This window comes from Prionailurus bengalensis, chromosome C2 (assembly GCF_016509475.1).
Source record: "Prionailurus bengalensis isolate Pbe53 chromosome C2, Fcat_Pben_1.1_paternal_pri, whole genome shotgun sequence".
Classification (NCBI taxonomy): Eukaryota; Metazoa; Chordata; class Mammalia; order Carnivora; family Felidae; genus Prionailurus; species Prionailurus bengalensis.
In genome coordinates, this window is record NC_057350.1 from 61,540,290 (window position 1) to 61,565,226 (window position 24,937).

At 37.3% G+C, this 24,937-nt stretch overlaps 1 protein-coding gene across 3 annotated transcripts in view; it reads right to left on the minus strand.

The window, feature by feature from the left end:
• ZBTB20 (zinc finger and BTB domain containing 20) overlaps positions 1 to 24,937 on the minus strand; it is a 785,615-nt gene that overhangs the window by 533,633 nt on the left and 227,045 nt on the right. The window contains exon 5 of one of the 3 annotated variants that reach the window (XM_043595980.1): positions 17,380 to 17,452. The exons of the other annotated variants lie outside the window; for them this stretch is intronic. The gene's annotated coding sequence lies outside the window, so the exon portion shown is untranslated. The remainder of the gene's footprint in view (positions 1 to 17,379; positions 17,453 to 24,937) is intronic. 3 annotated transcript variants of the gene reach the window in all.

The window sequence follows — 24,937 nt, forward strand, 5'->3', positions numbered from 1 at the left end:
TGGGAGAAATATTTAAAAAGGAAGGCCACTACCTTCTCTCATCTGAGGCTTTCTCCAGAACCTGTAGGAAAGGAAGGCATACTGCTGAGTCCTCATTTGGGGAGCAGCAGGACAAGGCAGTTTCTCCTTAGTCAAATGAACCCCTTCCTGACAGCTGTGGGGAAATGTGCCACCAAGTCCCTTTGAAAATTACTCCTAAAATTACTAATGTTTACTCAGTTAAAAAAAAAAAAACAACAACAACTTCAAAAGGAAAACAATGTGGAGAGCAAATAACATCCCAAACTTGATGTGACCCTCCTAACATTTCCATAAGGCCTCTGAAGGTGGAGAGTGGAAAACACCCTGAGCTGGGATTTAGGAATCTTGATTTTAGTTTCAACAATTTCACTATCTGGCTGTGTGGCCTCAGATAAGTGGCTTAACCTCTCTGGCTATGTGATCCTTCATACTTCAAACGATGGAGGTGGTTATTAAGTGATGTCTAAGAGGTCTTCTAGGGGTAAAAGTTTCCCAATTCATAATAGTAATAATTAACGTTTGATGGTGCTTTACCACCTATAAGTGGTTTCCACATATATTATCTAATTTGATCCTCATGCCAGTTTTGAGGTAGCATTATTATGATCATGCCCATTTTTACAGGAGAGATTCAGAAACCACAAAATGGCAGAGTTGGCATTGAACAGATGTTCCCAAGAGGAAAGTACCCCTTCAGTAAAAGAAGCAGCTGATGCTAACAAGGATAAGCAATAGCAGATAATTTAGGCTGGGAGCCCTTGTTTAGGGGTGCAACAGAATCTCTGGATGCTGCATCGGGGCAATGATAATCCACTATGTGGAATGTTATCTGATGATGTATTTATCAAAAAAAAACTAATAAAAAGAAAATTAAAAAAAGATACAATAATTGTTACTGCACTACACCCTAATGAATTATTGTGTTCAAGGTTCCTACAAAAAAAAAAAGTAATATTATACTCGGCTTATGTTTTAATTGATTTATTAATATTTTATCACAGGAATGTAATTTAAGCTCCTCATGATTTAGATCTCATAAACCTTTAGCATTTTGCAAATTCAAATTCCAATTTAAAGCCAGGGCGAGCAATTAACTTTTCTATCATCTTGTCAGGGGAGAAGGTTCGTGTTTAATTTGAGACAAAGTGACAGAAATATATATACACTGTATGCATTACTCCAATTTAATTTATGAGTCAGCACCATCCACCTTCAAAATGTAGATTTAATAGAAGGGGAGGAAGAAAAGGCCGTGCTGTCATGATAGGGCTGTGATATCTGCCCCGAATTTCTTACACATATATCCATAGTCCCCTGTTTCTTGAGATACCAGGCTAGATTGATTGCGGGCCTATTTCCAATTCTTTTGTTTTAAATTCTGTTAGTAATTATTTGCTCATATAGCACACCATCTCATGGATACCACAGGTAGCTCCTACCCTTGTGTCCACGCCTACTCCTAACCCCTCCTCTGTTCTCGGTTTCTGGAAAGCTGCCCCTCCAGGTTTATCCTGAAGCTAGCTAAGTGAGACACACTAGGGAAAAGATTGCCTTTCGTTTATTTCTTCATCCCCTTTCTCATTTTCCAAAGCAATCTTTTCAATGCTCTTTACCTAAAACAAATAAGCAGACAAAACAAAAAACAAACAAACAAAAAACAAAAAACCTCCCCACAACTTATAGGATACACATTACAAGTTAAAACCATGGTATTTTCCAGTGATCCTTTACAAAATATTTAAGGACAGGGTCAGAAGAAATGAGCTCAAACCCCAGAAGGTAGTCAGGTGAACTGAAGGGAAGTACTTCCCTTTGGTGGTTATTAAACACTGGAACAGGGCTGCAGAGAGAGGTTAAGGAATTCTTCCTAGCTCTGTTATCCTATAATTCACCAAAGGCGCACAATGCTCTATGCTGATGAGATGAGTTACATGACATCTCCTCCCTGGTTCAATCAAAGGGAAGCAATTTACATCTCAAACCAGTTCTCTCATCAGTGGGACATAAAGACTGCAGAACAGAGACACAGCAAATGTGCTTATTTATACAGCATCAACTCAGTTGCCACTGTTCTTTATTATTTTCCTTTGCTCCCTCCTCCTCTGTATGGTGGCCATTTTGAATAGGATGCTTTAAATTCTAAAGTGAGAAAAATACAGGACTAAGAACAATTCAGGATCAAAATTAACTAAAGATTTCTTGTGATTCTGACAATCACTGGCCTTTGTAGTGTCAGGCCAATCCCTTTGTTCCATTTAAAAATAAAATTGGATTCCCTTTGCAGACCACAAGAAGGGAATTAGAAGATGGTTAATGGAAAACTCTGGAAGGTAGCCTGACAAATGTTTATTCACTTTCCAGGCATGCAATTCAGTGGTACATAAGTGAATGCAGTGCATTTGTCAAAGAAAGGCTATGTTGAATGAGTGTGAGTTCTTCATTCATAAAACAAGCTTATTTTACTAATAGTCTCTATTAATCTCAGCTTAATTATGTCAGACGTTTTGCACTTGCACACAACCGTGAAAATCGCCAAAAGTGCATTTACTGCACCTGCTTAAATGCAGTCATATCCCTAAAAACTACTGCAGGAGCAAAAGCTCCCACAGACATGGCTTTTAGGCAGAATATGGGATTATGGCAGAGGGCTTTAAATACATGAGGTAAAAATGGTAATCATATTCATCAAGTACACAAAGAAGTAAAAACAAGAAGCTCTAGATAATTCTTTTTAGTGGACTCACTAAAATAACAATAACAGCTTGATGAAGAGAACATGATTGTCGAAAGCTTGTCCATTTTACATTTTCTCTTTACACAGTGCAATAAAAAGGGAGCACCTGCAGTTTCTACTTGTGTTTTTTTCTTCTTCTTCTTCTTCTTCTCTGATGTTAAAAGAAATCATGGGCCATCATGTTTGTTTTAGGAGCTAGTAGTCTAATCTCTAATACACACTCCCTACCACAAACTTACATTTGAGCCCTATGGGAATACCTGTGCTGTTCAGAGGAGATCTGCAGTCTCAAAGTACAGTCTTTGCTTCACACCCCTTTTCTTCATTCAAATACGTCAGCCCTTTATCACTTCAGAAATTCTGCTCAAACAGGGCTTCTCTGTCATGAGCCTTTTTAGACAAAATATGTTGTGATTTCCATTATTTGGTTGCATCTACTTTAGTATAGATACCAGCTGCTACAGCATCACCATTGTGGTGTCCTAATACTTATCCAAAAAAAAAATATCGTTAACTACACATTGTGGATATTTGAAAGTGCCTAAGAAAGCCATAAACTTAATTACATTGGAGAGCTGGTGTGAGCTCACATGAAATTTGAGCTATCATTATTAAAAATAGAAATTGCATTTACTTAGTGCTTCTTACAGTATACCAGTCAGCCTTAAATTTTCAAGGTTTTATAATGAGACAAAACAATATTTTTAAAGAAAAAACAGAAAATGAAGAATTTAATAGAAACATTTTACATGTCAAAAGAATCATTCTTCCTCTTTGTCCCTTTTTACCTCCCTCTCTTTTCTTCCCTCTCTCCTTTTCTTCCCCTTTTTTCCCCTTCTTTCCTTCTTTTCTTCCCCATTCCTTCCTCCTTTCACCCTCCCCTGACCCTCTCTTCTTTAATTTGGGGGAGGTGGTATTTAACTTTGAGTAAGGAAATCATATTTTTGTTTCAGAATCCATATGCTTTTACTACTCAAAGCACTGAGTTAGAGGAGGAATGAATTCTTATGGTATTCTTTTTTTTTCCCTCGGAGTCTAGAACTATCCTTCAGGTATCAAGCTATTTCCAAACAGTCCTACAACAGCCTCCAATATTCCACACTGTAGTCTGTATTATACCTTGGGAAGGTAGTCTTTCATAAAAGACTGCAATAGTCAGTGAAGAACTATTTTTTTTTCCAATTATTTTTGTAAAGGCACAGAGTAAATGACAGTGGAATTAGATAAAGCAAAGGTTCAAACTGAACTTCACAACTACAATGTCACTAACAGGCATCATCTGCTTGCGGTTCGTTCTACATATCTAGATTCAAGTCTGAGGCTTTGAATAATCTTTAATAGACAAGACAGGATAAGGGACTAACTCGCCTTTCATGTTCCAATACTATAGAAGGTATTGGAGAAAAATTTCTTTCCACTGTGAATACCATATATACAAAATTCTGAAATTATGTCCAAGTGAGGATCTGATTATGTGTTTTACGAAATGATTTGCCATAGGCTTCCACTGAGGAGACAGCAACTCCAAGTATGTCAAAATTTAATTTTCTTTTATCTTCATAAACTTTTAAGAAAGGGTGCCATAATATAAGATATGTCAGTATCTTCAGAACAAGCAGAGGTTTCCCGAGGCAGAAAAATATTATGGATTACAACATTACAACAGACGCTCCTCATACTCCTGCATCTAACAAGATCGGTTCAACCAGTGGGCAGAAGGTGCTTATAGGTGATCATGAGGGTAGATGTTTTCTAAGTGGAGAAAGGCTAAAAAATAAAAGAGCACCTACAGGTGTGCATTCATTCATCTCTCTTGCCCTACAGTCATCCTGCATCTCTCATGGATGTGCATTAACTGTCTTGTGGCATTACTTCTCAAAGCACTCTTGGAGGAATAAACTTCAGGTGTTACTAGGAGAGATTTGGTCCTGTGCCACCAGACAAGGCATTCAATCCTTCTATGGTTTTACTAAAATCAAAAATAGCATGAAGACACCTTAAAATCTAAGACTGGAACTCACATTGTAAGGATGCCTCAATGTCTTCTGCCATATAAGGTTGTATAAGGAAAATTAAGTGTACATCATATGGGTCAGTTTCTACCTGGCTCTTCAGGATTTTAGAGGTTGTCAAAGGTCATAAAGTATTCCTTCTTTCCTGGGACATGCCAGGCCAAGTCCCACCTCAGGGCTTGCAAACTTTATTTTACCTATGCCTAGAATGTTCTTTCTCCAGAGACTGGCATGTTCACTCTCTTTCTTTTATCTGGTCTCTTCTAAAATTGCCTTTTCAGGAAATCTACACTGAACTTAATATTCTAAAAGAGCTTGCCACGCCCCACCCTTGCTACCATACCCTGCTTGATTTTCTTCATTGTATTTATTCTTTCCTAAAATTATCTATTTACTTGCTTCTTATCTGTCTTCTCTACTAAAATATAAGCTTGGTGAGCCAGACTTGTCTTATCCCCTGTGGTATCACTAGTGCCAAGAACTGTGCCTAATGCACATGGTGGGTAGTCACTATATATTTGTCAAATAAATAAAACTTACAGCTAAGATACTCAGCTTTGAATTTTCCAATTTAAACTCATTCCATCTGCTGAAGAGAGAGCATCACATACAATGACCCTTCACAGTCTAGACAATGTTTGAAGTAAACATGGAAGAATCACTATTCTGGGAAGAGTGTCTTCAGACCTGGTTTAAAATCACAGCCTGTTGCTGTGGGACATTTATGGTCTGCCATTTTGGCTAGACCACTGAATGGATGGAGTTAACCAAAGGGCTGACAAGACCCACACATGCACACACACACACACGCACACACACACACACACACACACACGCACACCAAATAAACCCCACAAAACAACAACAAATCAAACAAAAGCCCTCCTTGCTCTTGGAATTGGAGTGCATTACTACTTTAGTCCAAGACCACAACAGCTAAAGAAGAGAGGCGAAAAGCAGAAGACTTTGGAAACCATTTCACCAGAGCTGCCAACTGTCATTTATATTAGAAGAAGCAATCATCCATCTGTCCAGACCAGAGAATCATAAAGTCCTAAATATCATATACTGACCCCAAACTAGTGATTTCTTAGACATGTTTTATATCACATAATAATGAAATGGCATGATCTTTATTTTCCTTAGATATACATTGAACATTTTCTTTAAGGTACATTCAACTTTTAAAATATGAACACCAATTAACTGAGGTGTTTTTGGTATAGGAAAAAATGTCTATCATAATTTTAGCGGCAATAATAGTTCTGTATATTTCTCTTAGCAAATTTAACCTCACATTTCTAAGCACTATGCAAACATTAATTTACTAAGTTCTGCTGTGTTCTCCATGTGAATTAGATGATCACATCTTCATTATTTTCAGGTGAGAATAACATGGAAGGGCTCATAGCTTGCCAAGACCAAACAGCAATAATAATAATAATAATAATAATAATAATAATAATAAAGAGAGATATATTTTTCTTTTTGAAAGGGAAGATTAATGAAATAAAGTAAGAATATACCTAAAATAGCATAAGCTGATAACTCAGCATAGAGGCTAAGGGCTCTGAATAAACATCCCTGAAAATAGGAGAGTCAATCTTTAAAAAGAGCAGTTAGCAATTACTGAGCATTCAATATGTGCTGGGCACTGTTCTAAGAGCTAGAGTACACCAAGACTTTGTTTCTTGCTCACCACTGGGAACTAGGACTGTGCCCAGGCCAGAATGTACGGTGAATCAATACTTGTGATCAATGTATGAATGACAGAAGAATCCTTGGTTCCAAGTGACTCAACTGTCTAGATTTTGTAACACAACCTGTTTGTATGTTGGGAACAGCCTACACAAATGCTTGCTCTTGGAAATTGGGGAAAAAGGAAGAGATTTGACTTGACCTAATGTGTAGGTAAATCTAGAGTAACAATGAGTCTTTTTATAATAGAGTTCATCTATTTAATAAACATTTGTTGAACACACACTATATGCCAGGTATTGTAAGAGGTTCTACAAATAAAGACAAGGTGCTTGTTGCTGCAGAGCTTAAATTATTGTTTATGTGTCTGAGAGGAGGATATCTTTGTATATAATGTAATTACAAGGCAAGAACTTTCTGTAAACCAGTGATTCTTGTTTGTTTGTGTTTACCATTTTACTATCCTAACTTGCTAATGTTATGATAATTCAGCCCATAAGGAAACTTTAGCAAAATGTAGGTGTACTGATTAATTAAAACATATCTCCATAAAATGGAGTGGCTATCTGACAATTACCTAGACAAATTGATTAACGCATGGAAGACCATTTAGGCATGAGGGTGAGTTCTGGAAGGTATGAGTCATCTATTTTACCTACCTATACTGTCAATTCTCAGCTTCATCTATACAAGTCTTCAGCTTCATTTGGGCTGTCCCAAATTGGAATCCAGATGCAGCTCTTAATAGATAAATTTAAGGATAACACCATTTCAATGAAAAGAAATAAGTACACAAAATAATATAAGACAAATAAGGTCTTCCCAACTCCCTATCACATATGGACTAATTAGAAAAGTTATTGCTACGAAGGTTGGCAGTCTCACGCGTGTTCACCCTCTGGGACTATAACATGTGCTACTTCCTTCTACTACACAAATTCTCTCAAAGCATAACTGACCAAAGTATAGCTTGTTGAGGAGTATGCATAAATGAATTAATTTCACTCTGATAATCCACTTGAGATGTCTGGTTTCTCTAAAACAATCTCGGTTCTTTTGGCTTTACTTTTACATGAAATTAAGCTTTTGCTCGGTCTCTGTCTCTCTCAAATATAAAATAAAACATGAGAAAAAAAAAAGGGTGGCTCAGGCAGTTAAGTGCCTGACTTTGGCTCAGGTCATGATCTCACTGCTTATGAGTTCAAGCCTTGCATCGGGCTCTGTGTTGACAGCTTGGAGCCTGGGGCCTGCTTCAGGTTCTGTCTCCATCTCTCTGTCTGTCCCCTGCTTGCACTCTGTCTCTTTCAAATATAAAATAAAACATGAAAAATAAATTTTAAAAATTAAGCCTTTGTACATATTTCTACTTGTAAACTGACTCTTCACATATGCTATGGAAGCTGAGCTCTGTAAGAAAACCAAGGGGTCCAAGGCAACCTAAGTTTGACGTTTAACCATTTCTAGCAGCCTACTTAAGGTTCCTCCTCCAAAAATAAAGCTGAAATATATGTTTTAGCTGGGAATTCAGCAATGCTGGCAAAACATTCTAAGTGCTTTTTGGCAAATGAAGAAAATTTTAAAAATTACATTGGATTTTCAGTATATTGAAATCAAGAACTAAATACAGGTAACAGATCTGCCTCAACCTGCTGCCCTGTGCATTTGTAATACTGAAATTTGATATCTAAAAATTACTCTTGTATATAGAATTACTCAACATTCCCTTTCTGTTTACACACATTTATGTCAATGATACAACAGCCTCAGGCATGCTTCTACCAATCTCCCTGTACATGTCCATTGACATTGTCTCTATCAAATTCAACCCAATAAAATTAAATGGAATTAAATAAAGCAGTCTGCTTGAACCTCAGTCTTTCTCATCTCTTATTGTATTGTATGTCTTATCATTTCTTATTTATTTAGCTAAGGCAAAAAGGTTTCTAGACACAATTACATTTTCTTTCCTGGTCTCCTATTTCTTAAGTATTTTTTTTCTTTGAGTAATGTTGTTCATGTCAATTGCCACAAATAAGTAAATAAATAATCCTAATAGTTCTATGAAAATAAAAAGGGTATGATAAAGTAACTGCTATCTCATACCAGAGAAGACATTTTCATCTGATGTTTACCCGCTAAATTTTCATCTGATTCCATTTGTTTTCACATAACAATATCTACAACTATTGCCTACTTGCGATTCCAAGTTGTAGCAGGCAGGTGGGTGGTAGGTAACTCAGAGAGAAACTTGGTAAGGAAGGTTTCCACCACCAGCTTCAGGAGTTAAAGTTAAAAACAAATCAATGAGAATACAAAAGTGGTGACGATGAAACGCAATTCACTTCCGGTTTCTCCCCCCACTCTCAGGCAAGAAGGTGCCTCCCATTTCTCCCCTTGTTTCCACATTCCACTCAACCTGCACATGGGTTTTATGTTTCCCCTTCAAGGCTACCCTTAATATTAATTTTAACCTGATTTCAAGTGTAAATAAATATTTTGGAGTGAGGGGGAAATAAGACACACAATGATTTTTCTCTGGAGTGCTCTTTGCCTAAGCAACATCCAGATGACAACCAACCTCTCATAAATCTCTTGAAAAAAAGTCAGTAAGTTTCTTATGTCCTTCATACAGGATTGCTGTTTATTATAAATTGTGCTGAAGGACCCCACACACAGCAAACTGAAGCATGTGGCATTTAATCCATCACACAGAAGGATCAAGGATTGAGTCAATACTTCTAGGGCTTCTACCCCCCCAACTATGCATTTCCATGGTGCCCATTTCCATGGTGTTTAGACCTTCAAACAAACACATTTGTCTAAAAACAAATACATATGTAGGAAAACAGTTCTCCAGGGCTCTTGCCTTTTCAGCGGCTTTTGGTTGACAGATGACAAATCAGATACAACATTCTGAAATTCTGAGCCTTCTTGTCTTATATAGTGGAGAGAGAAATATCTGGTCCCAGATAGTGGATCTTTTATGGCTTCTATTAAACACACAAGAGAGTTACAAAATGAGGTCCTAGGATTTTCATCCCACAATGGACTCCTCCTTGACTTATTTTCACCTCCCATCCATTGGTTTCAACTTCATTTGGAGGATACATACAATTATTCTGAACGAAAAACATTATTTTTATTCTCTCTCTCTTTCAAAAAAACAAGTTTTCTAAGAAATTTGTTTCAAAGCAATGCTATCTATAATATGTTAATGTGCTTTTAATACTTTTCTAGATTTCATAAATCTTACCCATCTTAGGAACAGCTGGGATAATTTGAAGGCAACTGAAGAAATCTCTCCTCTACAGTCTTCCTGTGGCTGAAATTCTATCACTTAAAGTTTATAGATGAAAGCAATATCCCTAGAAATCTTTTGATTCTTTGTTAGTCTGGGAAGGATACTATTTTATTCCTATCTTAGAGATGAGGAAACTAAGACATAGAGAAGTTAAGCAACTTGCCTAAAGTTTCTGGTAAGTCAAAGAGTCAAGATGTGAACTCATGGAGTCTAACACCAGAGCCTTAACTATGACATTATACTGCTTCCCTGCAAAATAGAGGTTAGCAGAGAAGAATGACTAAATGCCTCATTTCACCACTTACTAGCTATGTGACTTGGGCAAGGGTCTCAATCTCCCTGAACCTTTATTTCCTTGTGTAAATAAAAAGTAGCTAGCCTTCACTGAGTACTACACTATGTCCCAGTCTTCAAAGCTAAGTGTTTTATATGTATTATTTCATTTGATTCTTAAATAACTCAACAAGGTATATAATACTATCATCCCCAATTTAGACATGAGATAACTGAGGTTAAGTAACTTGCTTATTGTTAGACAGCAAGCGGGGGAGATGGAATTTGACTAAGGGCAATCTCACTATAGAAATCATACATTTAATCATTAAATTTGGTGATAATAACCAATAGTATTTACCTCATTGAGTTTTGGGCTTTATTTTGTCCAGGAGTAAATTAGGTAAACCATGTGTGATGGTTACTTTTACGTATCAGCCTCACTGGGCCACAGAGTGCCCAGATATTTAGTCTGATATTATTCTATGTGTATCTATGAGAGTGTTCCTGGATGAGATTAACATTTGAATTGGTAGACTGAGTAAAGCAGATTGCCCTCCCTAAGGACTGCATAGAACAAAAAAGCAGATCCTCCTTGGAGTAACAGAGAAATCCCCTTAACTTACTGCCTTTGAGCTGGGACATCAGTGTTTTTCTTTCTTTGGATTCTAACTAAAACACTGATCCTTCCTGAGTATTGAGCCTACTGGCCTTTGGACAAAAACCACCCCATCGATTTCCTGGGTCTCCAGCTTGCCAACTGCAGATCTTGGGACTTATCAGTCTTCATAATAATGTGAACTAATGCCTTAAAATAACTTCATATATGTATAAATACAACTCTGTACATATGTATATCTCCTATTGATTTGTGTTTATGTATAATGTATATATACATATATATCTCCTATTGGTTCTGTTTCTCTAGAGAACCCGACAAATAATGGCATGTAAAGTGCCTAGTGTCTGACATACAGAAATAGTCAATAAATGCTTCTTAAATTTCTTTCCCAAGTAAAGCCAACATAAAAGAAATTATAAAAGGACAAAGCCTCCTTCAGTAATGAGAGCAAAGATCAGTGCAGAGGAAGAAGATGAATAGTCTGTGGGCCCTGGGCTCTTAAGAAAGGAGTGGGGGCAAAGGGGAGTGGTTAAAACACAATTTGCAGCAGGTTAGATGCTTAGCTTCTTTCTGTAAAAGAAGAGATGGTAGAGACACTGGTTTGATCTGGACATCTAGAATAAAAGCTACTAGCATCTTTCCCTAAGTAACATGGAAGGGAATTTTGGCTCCCTACCATAATGACAAACTCAGTGAGAATACAGAAGTGAACTTCTCCTTACAGAGGTAAAAGGTTACAGGGAATTAATTGACAGAAAAGGTCAGGTTTGTTTAATGCCTGACTTACAGTGCACTAATCCAACCAATCCAGCTCCTACATATGTACTTTGTTCCCAGCTATAAACTATGGGGAATAAAAAGACTTCTCTATGGAACAGGTTAGGGCCCCAAGTTTTTCAGCTAAAAACACCCTAGAAATGGCATATTGAAGTTTCCTAACATATGTGATTTACACTGATACCCTTGAAATACTGACTTAATCACTCCTATCCACCACGGCCATCACTCACAAATATCTCTCCTTGAACGTCTCCTTCTAAATATCATTATTCAGTTAGGGTTAGCCAGTAACGTGACCTCAAGAAGTCCACACAGGAGGAAAAAAGTGGGCTTTCCTCTTAAGAGAGTGTGTGTTTCGCCCATCATCTGAGCTAAAAAATAAGGAAGCTGCAACAGCTGGGAAAAGAAGGAAAAGCAAATTAAATTCTTTAATTGTTAAAATAGAAAATAAAAGCAATTTGTACAATTCCAATGTGTGGCATCTATGCTGATTTTCTCAAGGAAAAGTGCTTATTGTCAACCAAATCCCCAGAGTAACCACAGCTGACACACTTCTCAGCATTAGAACGCTTGGCAACTGGCAATAAGGCCTGTTCCTTTCCCAGGCAGATGAAAAGCCAGGCCCTCCCCAAACAAAACCAGTGCAGCTTTTCTTGACTCTTCAGCTGCCTGCGTGTCTTCTGAACATAGCAGTTTGTCCTGTGCAGTGGGACTCTTGTGGAGCAAATGTATTTGGCCCAAAGCACCAAAACCAATACAATGAATATTTCTATTCTTTTGGCTACTTTAAGGAACCCTTACTGCCCACTCAAACGTTGCCACTGCTAATGTACACATAATTGTACAAAGACCTGAGGAGTACTGTTGATAAACAGAAAAATAAGTCCTGCTCAAGAATGCCTAAACATGCAAAGGAATGCAAATCCTTTACCATACACAGGATCTTTGTTTATAACAGTTGCGCATGGCCAATAGAAGAGGACATGAAAAACACTTTTTAATAAACAAATTGTCATCTCGCATTAGCTTATACCAATAGAATTCTTCCAAGGTTTTTTTCATAATAAAATGTGCATAGATTGTTTTGATTATTTTTCATTCTCATCAGAGGGAAAAAAAATCACCTAACTTAAAGTGTTTCCTCTTGTGCGAAAGCAGGAAGCCAATTTCAAAGGCTACCATTTTAATAACAAACGACTTCATTTATACTTTTGTTAAAAAACAAGCCTATTTCCTTATCTGAGTTCTATGGAAGTCTTTCTTACTTTTCACACATTAAACTGCATGTGTGAAATTCTATCAGTGTTATTACCAATATTTATTCCTGATGGCCACAGCTTTTCTAATCTTTGTGTAGCCATATGTTTAACGTTACATAATCCAGTGGGAATTCCTTTTTAAAATACAATAAAATAAATGTGGGTTTATTAAACTGTGTTCTTTTTTTTTAAATGCCAAAAGTAAAAACACAAGAAAGTTTCCCAAATGGACATTAGATAATGTATACAGTTCACCTTATAAAAGATGTTATTTATGTCAGGAAGTCTTCACACAGACGTGGAAATCCCAGCCCTGGGGTGGCACCAAGTTCCCAGACACATCAACTAAAGTATGTCCACATATGTCAGTAGTCAATCTTACAGAGAATGATTTCATGACACAACAGTTACGCTGGTTGAACTATAACTAATTCCTAAATAACAACGACAACTAACAGCGTTTTATCAGATAATGTTTACTTGCTATCATTTCTTATAGGAATCTTGATTAATTACCTCTCATCCTGCAAAGATTATTCCAAAACATAATAGTGCCTGAAATAAAAAGTTTTTTCCTCTGAACCTAAGCATGAATTTGCTGTGGTTAATATGAAATTGCTTTGCAGAGCTGACCCCTCACAAGTAAAAAAACATGAATTAAGAGCAGCACGAAGGTGAAATGTACTAGAATCAGGCCATCTTGAGGGAACTGTCATCTGATACAGATCACATACTAGTCGGCCATCATCCTTCCTCTCCTGTATTTTTCTGGTGTTAAACTTAACATCAAAAACAACTGATAAACAGAGCATAAATCACAGAAGCCCACAGATTCCTGAACACTGGGATAATTCTGAGCCTCACTTCTTCACTGTGTTGTGTTGGTGATGGAGGTGGAAATGTGAGAACAAAATTGTAGCGATGTTTTACCTAATCTTGATTAAAAAAAAAAAAAGCTGCCAAAGAGAAAACACACTAAAAAACAAAACAAACAAAAGAAAAAAAACCAGCCCATTTTGTTTAGTTTCTCAAAACAAAACAAAACAAAACAAAACAAAACAAAACAAAACAAAACAAAACACACCAAAAAGAGGGAGAGAAGAATCCCTCCTCTTTGTCTTAGCCACATTGAATATGGACAGAAACAGTGCCCTAGAATCTCTCTCATTTTCACCTCCAGCACCGACCTCTCCTCATCCTGTCTTTTCCTCACAAGTATCCCCCACTCCTTTCTTCTTCCCATTGTTCTTCCCATCTCTGTTCTTTTCCTCTTATTCTAGTAAACTCTTGCCACTCGGTAAGTCATCTGCCCCTCCCCCAGCCAAGGTCACTTTTCCAGTTGTTTTCCATTCCCCTGGTTCTACATTACCAAAGTCCTGACACTTCACCAGCATGAACAGAATTCTTAGAAGGAAGGGAAGGAGGGGAACTGAGAAGAATTTTCTTCTGTGATAGAAGAAAGTCAAGGGATATGAGCACTCATATGAAAATATGCAGGCCTCAAATTTTGTAAACCACTTGCTGCTATCCTCTTATTAAATCCTCTGCACATCGCATCTCCCATGTCATATTTTGGTTAGTTATCAGTCATAGATAGTTAACTTTCAACACACAGGGTAGGGAAGTTAGGTTACTCCCTGGCATCTTTTTTTCATCAGGTCTATGGGTCTATGTCTACGCCCCAAATGCAAAAATCCATTAAACCGATTTTTCACTATCTCTGCCTTCTTACAGTCTTCTGATAGCCATCATTTTATTTTTATTTTTAGAAGACCTTTTCACCTTCTTCTGGCCAGAACAATATTGTTCTCATTCATTTTCCTTTCCTCCCCAAATATCTTACCTCTGACTTAACGTTACATGTGCTACTAGTACAAAATTCATTTTTCTCATTAAACAAGACCATCGTCTTCAAATCATGAGATCCAAACCATCCAAAGTAGGAGCCCTCTTTAATTATAATCAATAGAAGTGACTTAAACTCATATACATTTAAATGAGAGTTAGAAAGTGATGTTAAAGGATACATGGTTCAGGAAGATGAAGTGAATTAAGGTCATAAAGCAAGTATGGAATCCAGCTTGGACTTGGATTCAGACCTTCTTTCTGACATGATCCCTCATTGTTTTTTCCTTGCATTCATTGATTGCTAAATCTCACCATTTCTTTTTTCACACATAAAAAAGCTCCTGTCCATATTCTTGTGACATAGTGTTGTCTTGAACACAAAAATACATTCATGTTGGAAAGTGAAGATTATTCACACAAAACATTAAACAGCTTGTAGGTCCTTCATAATACATTCCCAATTTAACTTTCTAGACTTCCTTTCTGTCACCTGATCCCCTGCTTTCCTGCCACCAATCAACTGTTTGTACACACAAGCTCTTATTCCTGCATAAAATTTATTTTTCTTCCCTCTTTCCTCCAGGAAAAGAAAATAAGAACTTTTTTTAAAGGGCAAACTTAGACATTATTTGTTCTTGGAAGCCTTCCCAGTATCTACTACACGAAGCCTCAACATCTTCTCTTCCTCAACACTTTTCCTACTCGTAGATCATATGTGTTACTGTTTTAAAACTCTTGCCCCTTGTTAGCTTGTGAGATTCCTCTTGGTAGAGCACATGATAAATATTGGGAATACAAGAATTAAAGACACTATCCTTGCCCTCAAGAAGTTTCCAGTATGGTCAGGAAATCAAAAACATAAACAACTATAGTCCAGCTCTGACTTAAACAGCATATTTCTGTATAATTGACTTGAGTTATAGTTGCACATATTTTTTGTTGTTGCAATCAAGGCTATATTACATATGGTAAACACAAGTACCCAAAAATTGACTCAGAAAAAGCAGGCAAGTAGTCAACGTACATAAGAAGGAGAGCAAGGAGAAATAAACTATAAAGATGTAATGGGAGAAAAAATACCAAGTTAATTGAAGTACAGGCTTAATGCAAGAAAAAGCAGCTTGGGGAAAGGAAGTTGAATTAGTTCAAGATATTTTTGGTAGCAAGAGCCAGAAAGGCTACAGTTGCCAGAAATGAAAAAGGGACTGACTATGGAGCAAAGCTATGTTCCAGGGTGCCGCTGGGCATTGACTTCAGTGATTTATATAGTTTATTTCAACTAATACTCATAACCACCCTGTGAAATAGGAACTATGAGGAAACAGAGGCTCAAAGCAGTTATGACTTGCTCAGCTAGTAACTGAAAGAGCCAGGATTCAAACTCAGTAACGGTGGATTCCAAAGTCCACCCTTTATATATTCAATTTTGACCTAAATCCAAGGAAGCTGTGTCCACAAAATTAGTCAAAAATTACCTTATTTTCTCAAAGATCAAAGTCTAAGAGAATGTGTATGAACCTAAAGCTCTTCACATCATTAATAGAGAATAAATTCATTTTATAGTATAATCAGATTATCTAAATAACTCTAGCACAGCATATTTGAAATGAAGATACCTTGGAAACCATCTAGTACAACTTCTTATTTAGCAAATATAAAGATACCAGTGCTAGCTAATTGAATTATATAGATTACTAAGGAGAAAAGTTTTGAGAAGGAATAAAGTACAAACTCTGTGTTCTTAAGCTTGCAGATCATGAGAAAAATACCATCTTGTCCTGTGTGGGTGAGCTCCATAATGCTGGGCACTTGTTTCTTTTTGAATAATTGCATCTCCATTATTCAGGATGGTAAATGGTACTTTTACTGGCACATAATACACATTTTATAAAATAGTAGTAGTTTCATAAAGGGATGAGTGGGTCTGTGTGTGGGAGTGTGTGTGATGTGGGTGCAAGTGTGTAATTAATCAGAAGTTTGGACATATTAGCTAAATTAATTTTTGTTTGCCATTTGGTTCATATCATTTTCTCCTTGAAACCTTCCAGCAACCTCTGAAAATGCCTTACATAGCAAGGTCTCTGCTTTAAAATGACTTCATCAGAAATCAAGTTTAGTATACTGTCAATGAGTGGAACTGGCAAGGTATCCTTTGGGTAGAATCATTGGGAATTTTTTTTTTAACGTTTTATTTATTTTTGAGACAGAGAGAGACAGAGCATGAACGGGGGAGGGGCAGAGAGAGAGGGAGACACAGAATCGGAAGCAGGCTCCAGGCTCCGAGCCATCAGCCCAGAGCCTGATGCGGGGCTCGAACTCACGGACCGCGAGATCGTGACCTGGCTGAAGTCGGACGCTCAACCGACTGCGCCACCCAGGCGCCCCAAGGGAATTTTTTAAACTTATCAAGAAATAACTCAAAAGACTTTTGATAAAGTGGTAATATGAACATTTCATCTTAATCTTAGTTTTGGGGGGGATGGGGAACACAGAAGCAATGTTTCATTTCTAAAACCATGTTCCCATGAAGCTGAGCAGAAGGACTGCTTATAACAGAATTTTCCAGCCAAATTCTCAAAGGGCCCCCAACAGGCTTTCTCAATTTGTGGGCGCTGTCCTCTAACAATCTATTCCTTTCCAGACTCTCCTTGGAAACCAAAGATTTATGACATTCTCTTCATATTTTAAAATGAAATTGGTCCTGGTTAAAATAAAAATGAAAACTGAAGGCCTGTCTTTATTCCAATACCAGTGCTGTCTGGACAAATCCCTCATTAATATGTCCTACTCTGAAGATATCACCCATGACTTTGCCTCTGTAGGAGTCTTACCATTATTTGGACATTTCCAGAAATCAAGCTCACTACAGGCATTTGTGAAGATGAGCTGTACTTAGGCAGAGGCCTGAAAAGGAAAAGTAAATAAATACTTGGTTTATCAGGTTGTAAAGGGGGAAGCAGACCCTCCCTTTTATAAATGACTTCTAAATCTCCTGCTCAAATTCCAGAGTAAAGGAAAAGTCACATGGACCGAACATATTTCTTTAAAAAAAAAAATGAATATTCACTTAGTAATCCTGAAATGCTTTCTGCTCTTTGAATACATTCAAACAAGTGGGTATCGCAGCATTTCATGATAGCTTATCAAACCACAGAATAGAACAGGAGGAGTGAATAAAAAGGGCTTTCCTAGGGGAGCTCCATGGTCATTGTTCTATAAAAACATATGAACATATTGCTATAAACTCATCTTCACAGGAAGTCACCCAGCTTAATAAGCACAGACCTGCAAGTTAATATTAAAATTCACTTTGATTTCTGCAGCAACAAGGCTGATCCAACTAGGAGCTATTACATAAAACTCTTATTGTCATATTCGTCATCACCACCCTCAGTAGAGACCACTGCCAGCACCAAGAAGCCCTCAGTTCATCTCAGGAAATATGCTACACAGACGGCCATCCCACTAACAATGTGGTGGTGAGATGGCCCTGTTTATTTTATCAGAATGGCACTCCTTTAATTGTTCAATTCTCTTTATTGATGTCCTCTTTCATGTATAGGTCTATTAGATTCTACTTCCTCTACTGTCCTCCCAGGAATTGGTGCTTGCCAACTACAATAAGTTGTTTTGACAACTTGTCTAGCTATACAATACTCTGTTTCTTTCCCTGTGCAGTCTTTTTGGCTTCAAATGAGTGCCTTCAAAATATAGCAGAGACTATCCAACCAAACTACGCAACAGGGGGAAAAACAGCTTTCGATGCGTAAGCACCGTCCTGCCAAAACCACAGTCTTTCGTGTGCTCATAGTTCTCTCTCCTTTCCTCCTTATTTTTATGGAAAAATCCCCTTGCTATCTTGTCTACTCCTATCTTAATAAGGAATGACTGCCGTGACTACCCCATCAACCAACGCCATTCACCGCCAGCACCTCTGCTCTCCTCGTGTGCTTCAAGAAGAACTGATTAGCACTTTGCATAATTAACCTGATTAGCACTGTGCATAATCAAACTGATTAGCACTCTGCATAATTAAAAAGAAATAATAATAATAACAATAATAAGCACTAAGTAATATCAAAAGCTGTTAGTCCCACAGCCCTTTGGTTACCTCCAAGATGAGTTCGGTAGGGCATATTTTGCACCTTCACATGGAAATCTTTTCTTTTACTCAAAAGTCAAGAAAAATACATTAAAATGCTTTCAATCCATAGACCCATCATGATTTTAATATCCATATCAGTTATCAAAATAACCATTTTTGCCAATGTGTGCATTCCTCAGTTTCAGCCTTGCATATTTTACCTATATCAAAATGGACAACAGGTGGCTATAAAACCAAATAGATAAAAAATGTTTGGAATCAAATTAGAACAAGGATGTATGCTTCTTTCTTTTTTTTAAATTTTTTTAGTTTATTTATTTTGAGAGAGAGAGAGAGAGAGAGAGAGAGAGAGAACATACGTGCAACTGAAAGAGGGGCAGCAGAGAGAGAGGGAGAGAGAATCCCAAGCAGGCTCTGCACTGTCAGCATGGAGCCTGATGTGGGGCTCAATCACATGAACCATGACATCATGACCTGAGCTGAAACCAGAAGTTGGATGCTCAACTGACTGAGCTACCCAGGCACCCCCAGGATGTATGCTTCTTATGTAGCTATAGAACTATCCTATGCATTGTTTCTGGGTGATAATGAGGTATATGAAAAGAATTGAACAGCTTTTCAGGAAAACCTGGCTCTGATATTTACCCTGTGACCTCAGCTAGGTCACTTAACTTCTCAGTAGTTCAGTTCCCTCACCTGTGAAATGGAAATAATAAGGCCAGTTCTGAAACCTCAAAAGTTGCTGTGATAATAAAATAAAACAGTAATTTAGGAAGGTACTTTGTAAACTGTAAGGCACTACCTATACATGAGATTCCCCAATTCTAGGTCTCTAAACCTCTTATCCCCTAAATTTTATTTCATACCATGGACAATCTTAAACATTATGAACAATAATATAATTTTATATATTTAATGCCTGAGAATTAAAAAGTTATAAAATTTTTTTCATACTTTGCCTTATTTCCTATTCAGTAGCTGAATGTGATTAGAATTTTGACTTGGAGTTATAATTTAGCTTTTGTCATTCATGTATCCATTACACAGCTCTCATTTGTGTTTCTACAGAGGTTAAAATCAAGCTGTTGCTGGAAATGCATAAGAGAATAGAAGAAAATCTAGTATGTTTGTATTAACTTGGTACTGCAACTTAGAGAATTCTGCAACTTGCCTTTTCTCTACCAACCATGGCCAACCATCTGCTCCTGGTGACCTTCAAAGGATTCATTCCTTCAATCCCACTTTCCTCCAGGAATCTAGGAAACCATCTCAGATACTCTTCAGTCAGAATTTCTCTCCCTCTTGCTCTCTCTCTCTCTCTCTCTCTTTTTCTGGTGCTCCCATAATATTTTAGCTGTAACTCTACTGTGTATGGTTTGCTATGTTTTAAGTAGGTGGTATGTGTCTGATTCCTCTGGAACACTAGGAGCTCCCAGAGAGAAACCACTCTGGCTTTTCATCTTTGCCCCCCACAACAGCTGCCACAATGAGTGATGGACATGGTGAGCACTTGACACATTTGTTACTGTGGGCTTGAGGAAACTAGACAGTAAAGTATGTATTTCACTGTGTGCTTAACCTGTAACTGCTGTATGCAAATCTGGGCAATTGCTTTACTAACTGTTTGCTGGGGACTACAAAGGTATTTGACATACCCATAACCACTTTATTGACCATTAAAATGTTTAACATATGTCAAATTACTTTTTCTTTATTTACTCAATCATTCATTTAGTCTTTCAAAAATAAATGTGAGTGCCTAGTAAGTGCTAAGTATTGTGCTAAACATTCAATATAGCATTGATCAAGCTCGAAAAGAACTGTTGGTTCCTCTAAAGAAGTTTATGGTGTACGTATCTTTTAAGGAGCCTACAGTAGCTTTTATAAGGCTGGGGTGGACTAGCTTGGAAGGGGAACCTTAAAGTAGCCAAGATCATCAGTTGCAAGCTACCCACCATGGAGCCATAAGCCTCTCAACCTAAAGGAAAGGAACCCACAAAAGCAGTCAGTGTTCCTGAGCCAATCATCCATTTTACAATTCATTTAATTCAAGAAAGAAAATGCTGCTGTGGAGATTATTCAAGTCCAAATGTTCCTGGTGAAGGTGCTTCCAGTAATTCTGGGAAGGAAGCCAATCCCCTAGTTTTATATGTAAATATTTAAAAAACACACACATATATATAAGCACAAAGGAAAGGTCAGGAAGACGTAAGTCTTTTAAAAATCTATTTTAATAATTTTTTCTATAACTGTCCACAGAAGTTTGGGCTTTTTTGTAGCCTTACATTTTCTTTTACACAATACACCTGCTTTTTTTTTCTAAACTAAATATTTCTTCCATCTAATGACTCTCTTTATTAGACAGCATCTAATTTGCATACATTTACATACAATTTAACTGCTAGCTTGTGAGAACAAAGAAATGGCTCTGTATTGTACTGAAGGACAATACTCAGTAAAGGAAGGTATAAAAACCAACCAGCTCAGTGACTGCGTAAGCTCTTTGTTTCAAATATACCAGGCTTTTTTTTTCAACATACCAGTTAAAAGGGGCAAAAATTATTTCATCAAACAATGAAAGATACAGCACTACTTTGTTTAACTGCCCATTTCTTCCCCAGCTTGGTTACTACAATTCAAGGGTCCAAGTTCCCTGAATCTACTATAATTTCCTTTATTAGATTTGATGGATTCAATCCCTCCACATATTTTTGTTTAGAGTCTTATTCCTAAATCCACCTGGGATTCCACTGTGATAAAGCTCTGTTCCGATGCTAATTTGTGCTGCCACAGGCCTTGTTCCACTAACCGTCAGGGTAGATATGACATGTTGTTCACCAGTGAAAAATGCCTACCCTTACCCTTAGTAAGAACAGATTTTACTGAGACTTCAGGGCTTTCTGTACGTTATGAACCAACTCTTCAAAAGAAATGTTTTTCAGCATCCACTGGGGAGTAGATGGGAAAGGAAGACCTGAGTATAGGGAGAGAATATATGCTGAAGGAGAAGTGAGAGATAAAGAGTTGAGTCAACTGCTCTCCACTTTGCAATGGCACCATTTTTGTAAGTCTCCAAACCCGGAAGACTACTGAGAGATTTGAATAAGAGAAGAAAAGAAAAAAAAAGAAAGGAAAAAAAAAAGAACTGGAAACCAGGGGTCCTTGATCCTCCTTTGAAAGTGAATTCATACACTCTGTGACACAGGGTAAGTCACTATGACTCTTCTCTGTACCTCTCATCTTTGACGCATGGAAAGGGAGATTATAGAAAGCAATCTTGAAGAGTTTGTTCAGTGTTTTGTAAATATTAACTATTGAAAACACATGAAATAAGTAATAAAGCTGCGGTCACAACCAACTGAAAATAAACACTAGAGGGATTTGAGTTTCTGAAATGCCATGTGTAAAATACCACAAAAAATGAAATATGGTATACAAAAATACTTTAAAATTATAACAAATGATACAGATATAAGGCAATATAGGAGGACAAACCAAAAAACATAAAGCCGCATATGAATTGGCCCCACAGGCTCAATGAAAATATAATCCATAAGTGGGTGCTAAAAGAGGTCATGGAAGATGCATTTTCTTGGAAATGCATTTACTATCATTAGTTTGGCCTGTTTTCTGCATCTGATAATGCAGATTTACAATTTTAATGACCAAAAGAGGTGTGAACTTGTCAGTGATAAGTGAAGAAATTCTACCACTCTGTGGGGCTGCAGAATGCCCACATGATTTGGAACCTTCAGCAGCCAAACAGATTGCACAATCTCTACCAGCGATCTTGAAGCATGTCTGATTTTTCCACCTGGTGAGAAGAAGCCTGAGTTAGAGACTTGTATTAATGCTGGAGTGCTGGCATAGACCAAGTCTGCCAACTTCCTAACCCATAAGCAATTCCAAATAATGATCCAAAATAGCACTTAAAAGAAATGATGAGACGCTGTCCTTTTAAAAACCCCTAGGTACTGACTAGATTCTAGTCCCTATAATGAGGGGAAAGGAAGGAGTTGATCCGCTGAAAACCATGACTTAGCTCGAAAAATCCTTAAATTCCAGGGAACCTGACCCTGACCCCCATACCCCATGCTCCATGACAGATTGAGGCAATCACCTCGTGAGTGACTGTCAGTAAGTTTTACGTGTAAGTTCTGTTTCTAAGGCTCATTAGCTATCTCCTGTTGATATAAATTTGAGGTTGTACTTATTTTTCATGTCACAGAATATTATCTGTTGACACCCAGCATCAGACCTATTTTCTACACTCTGACAGATTAAATTCTGCCTTGTTTGTTTGTAAAGCATCTCCTAATACTAACTCAGCCAACATCACCTGTGTTGGAGGTGGTTAAGATCCACCTCCCCAAAGCATGTTACCACGGTGACAAAGTAGTGACCTAATTTGCACACACCTGCTGGGTTAATTGGGCCAAAATGAAAGATGATATATATGCTCAAAATCCAAAACTGATTTTTTTCCTCAAAATTAAATATTTGATTTTTTTAAATTAGCAGTTTCTAAAGCTAAGTAACATACTCCAGGTGTGCATTTGCCAGTTAATATACCCTGAATGTTTCATGACTCTTGAGGAGCAAAATATATTGAGTGATGAATACAAATCTTTTATGTATTTTCTGTGTGCAATGATTAGTATGAGTAAGTGGTCTCAATCACTGAATACATGGGGTGTGCCTGAGGGGTCAAGCCATTGCCTCAAAGCAAATAGGGACATTTCAACTGTGCCAAGTTAACATTCAGAGTCTGAACTGCTTCTGAAAATGCAAGTTCATTTTGGAGCTGCCCTCCATAGCCTGTGGCAGCCTGCAACATCTCCTAGACAAAAACATCACTTAACTCTGGTTGACCTCCTCTACCCCTCTGTACTCATCCTTCTGAGACCACTGATAGTTTTTCTTTGAGCCATATAAAGTTACATATCAAGAACTGATTAAGATATGAGCAGACACTTGCAAAGACTGCCGACCAAGCCGCAACAACAAGTAAGTGGTATAGCTAAATGCGTCAAAAGCTTGAAAAACGCATATATTTGTGACTCTATTCTGCTTATAGTAATTTATCCAAAGGACATAATCAGGGATGTTCATAAAAATGTGTACACAACAACATTCATCATATGTTATATTTTTTAAATTTTTTTAATGTTAATTTATTTTTGAGACAGGGAGAGACAGAGACAGTGAGCAGGAGAGAGGCAGAGAAAGAGGGAGACACAGAATCTGAAGCAGGCTCCAGGCTCCAAGCTATCAGCACAGAACCCAATGCGGAGCTCGAACTCATGAACCGTGAGATCATGACCTGAGCAGAAGTCAGATGCTAAACCGACTGAGCCACCTAGGTGACCCATATGTTATTTTGAATAGAGAAAAACTGGAAGCAACTTGCATGTCCAAGAGTAAGAGATTGGCTAAATTATTATAACACGTCCATTGAGTGGAACACTATAAAATCAACAAAAAATCATGCCACAGAAAATTTATTTATTAACACAAACAAATGTTCACAATATATTGCTAGTTGAACAATCAGAATCCACAATCACGCAGAGTATAATCCTATATTTTTGAACGCACACATACACACATCAAAATGTTAATAATGATTGATCTTCTAAGTGACAATCATAATATCAAGGGTGATTTTATTGTCTTCTTTTCTGCTTTTTTTGTGTTTTCCAAATAGTTTTACAATGCTGATGTCTTACTTTTACAATAGAAAAATGAACATTCTATTAAAAATAAAGGGTAGAAAAAAGTTAAATTACATTTCCTGATTCCTCTCCCTCACTTAGATTTCACATCTCACCTGTCCTTAGGTCTCTCCTTGTCAATTCCAGTCATGAATAGAATAGCTGTTAAATTGAATAATATTCTATTATTGCTAAATAGTCCACTCTTCTAGCTTAATTATTTACTTTACTTACTCACAAACTTTCAAAAATGAAAGCCATCAGACCCCTTCTAGTCTTTGAGCTGCTTTTTAAGCTTTAGAAAAGCAAACGAAGTAAATGCCCTTCGGTAATGAAGGTGACTGGAAGGGAACTTTTCAAGGTACAAATATGTCTATTTATCACCTGGCTATTGCATCCTGCTTAAATTACAACGTTCATATTTTGATTTTATTTGTACAGCTATAAGGTCTTACTGATAAGTAAGTGCTTCTCTTAAGTAAGTAAAATTAACATTACCATATGAACTGGAATTACTGTTAAAAGTATCTCGCTAGGGGTTTGATTTATTCTATGATGCTTTCACTGATT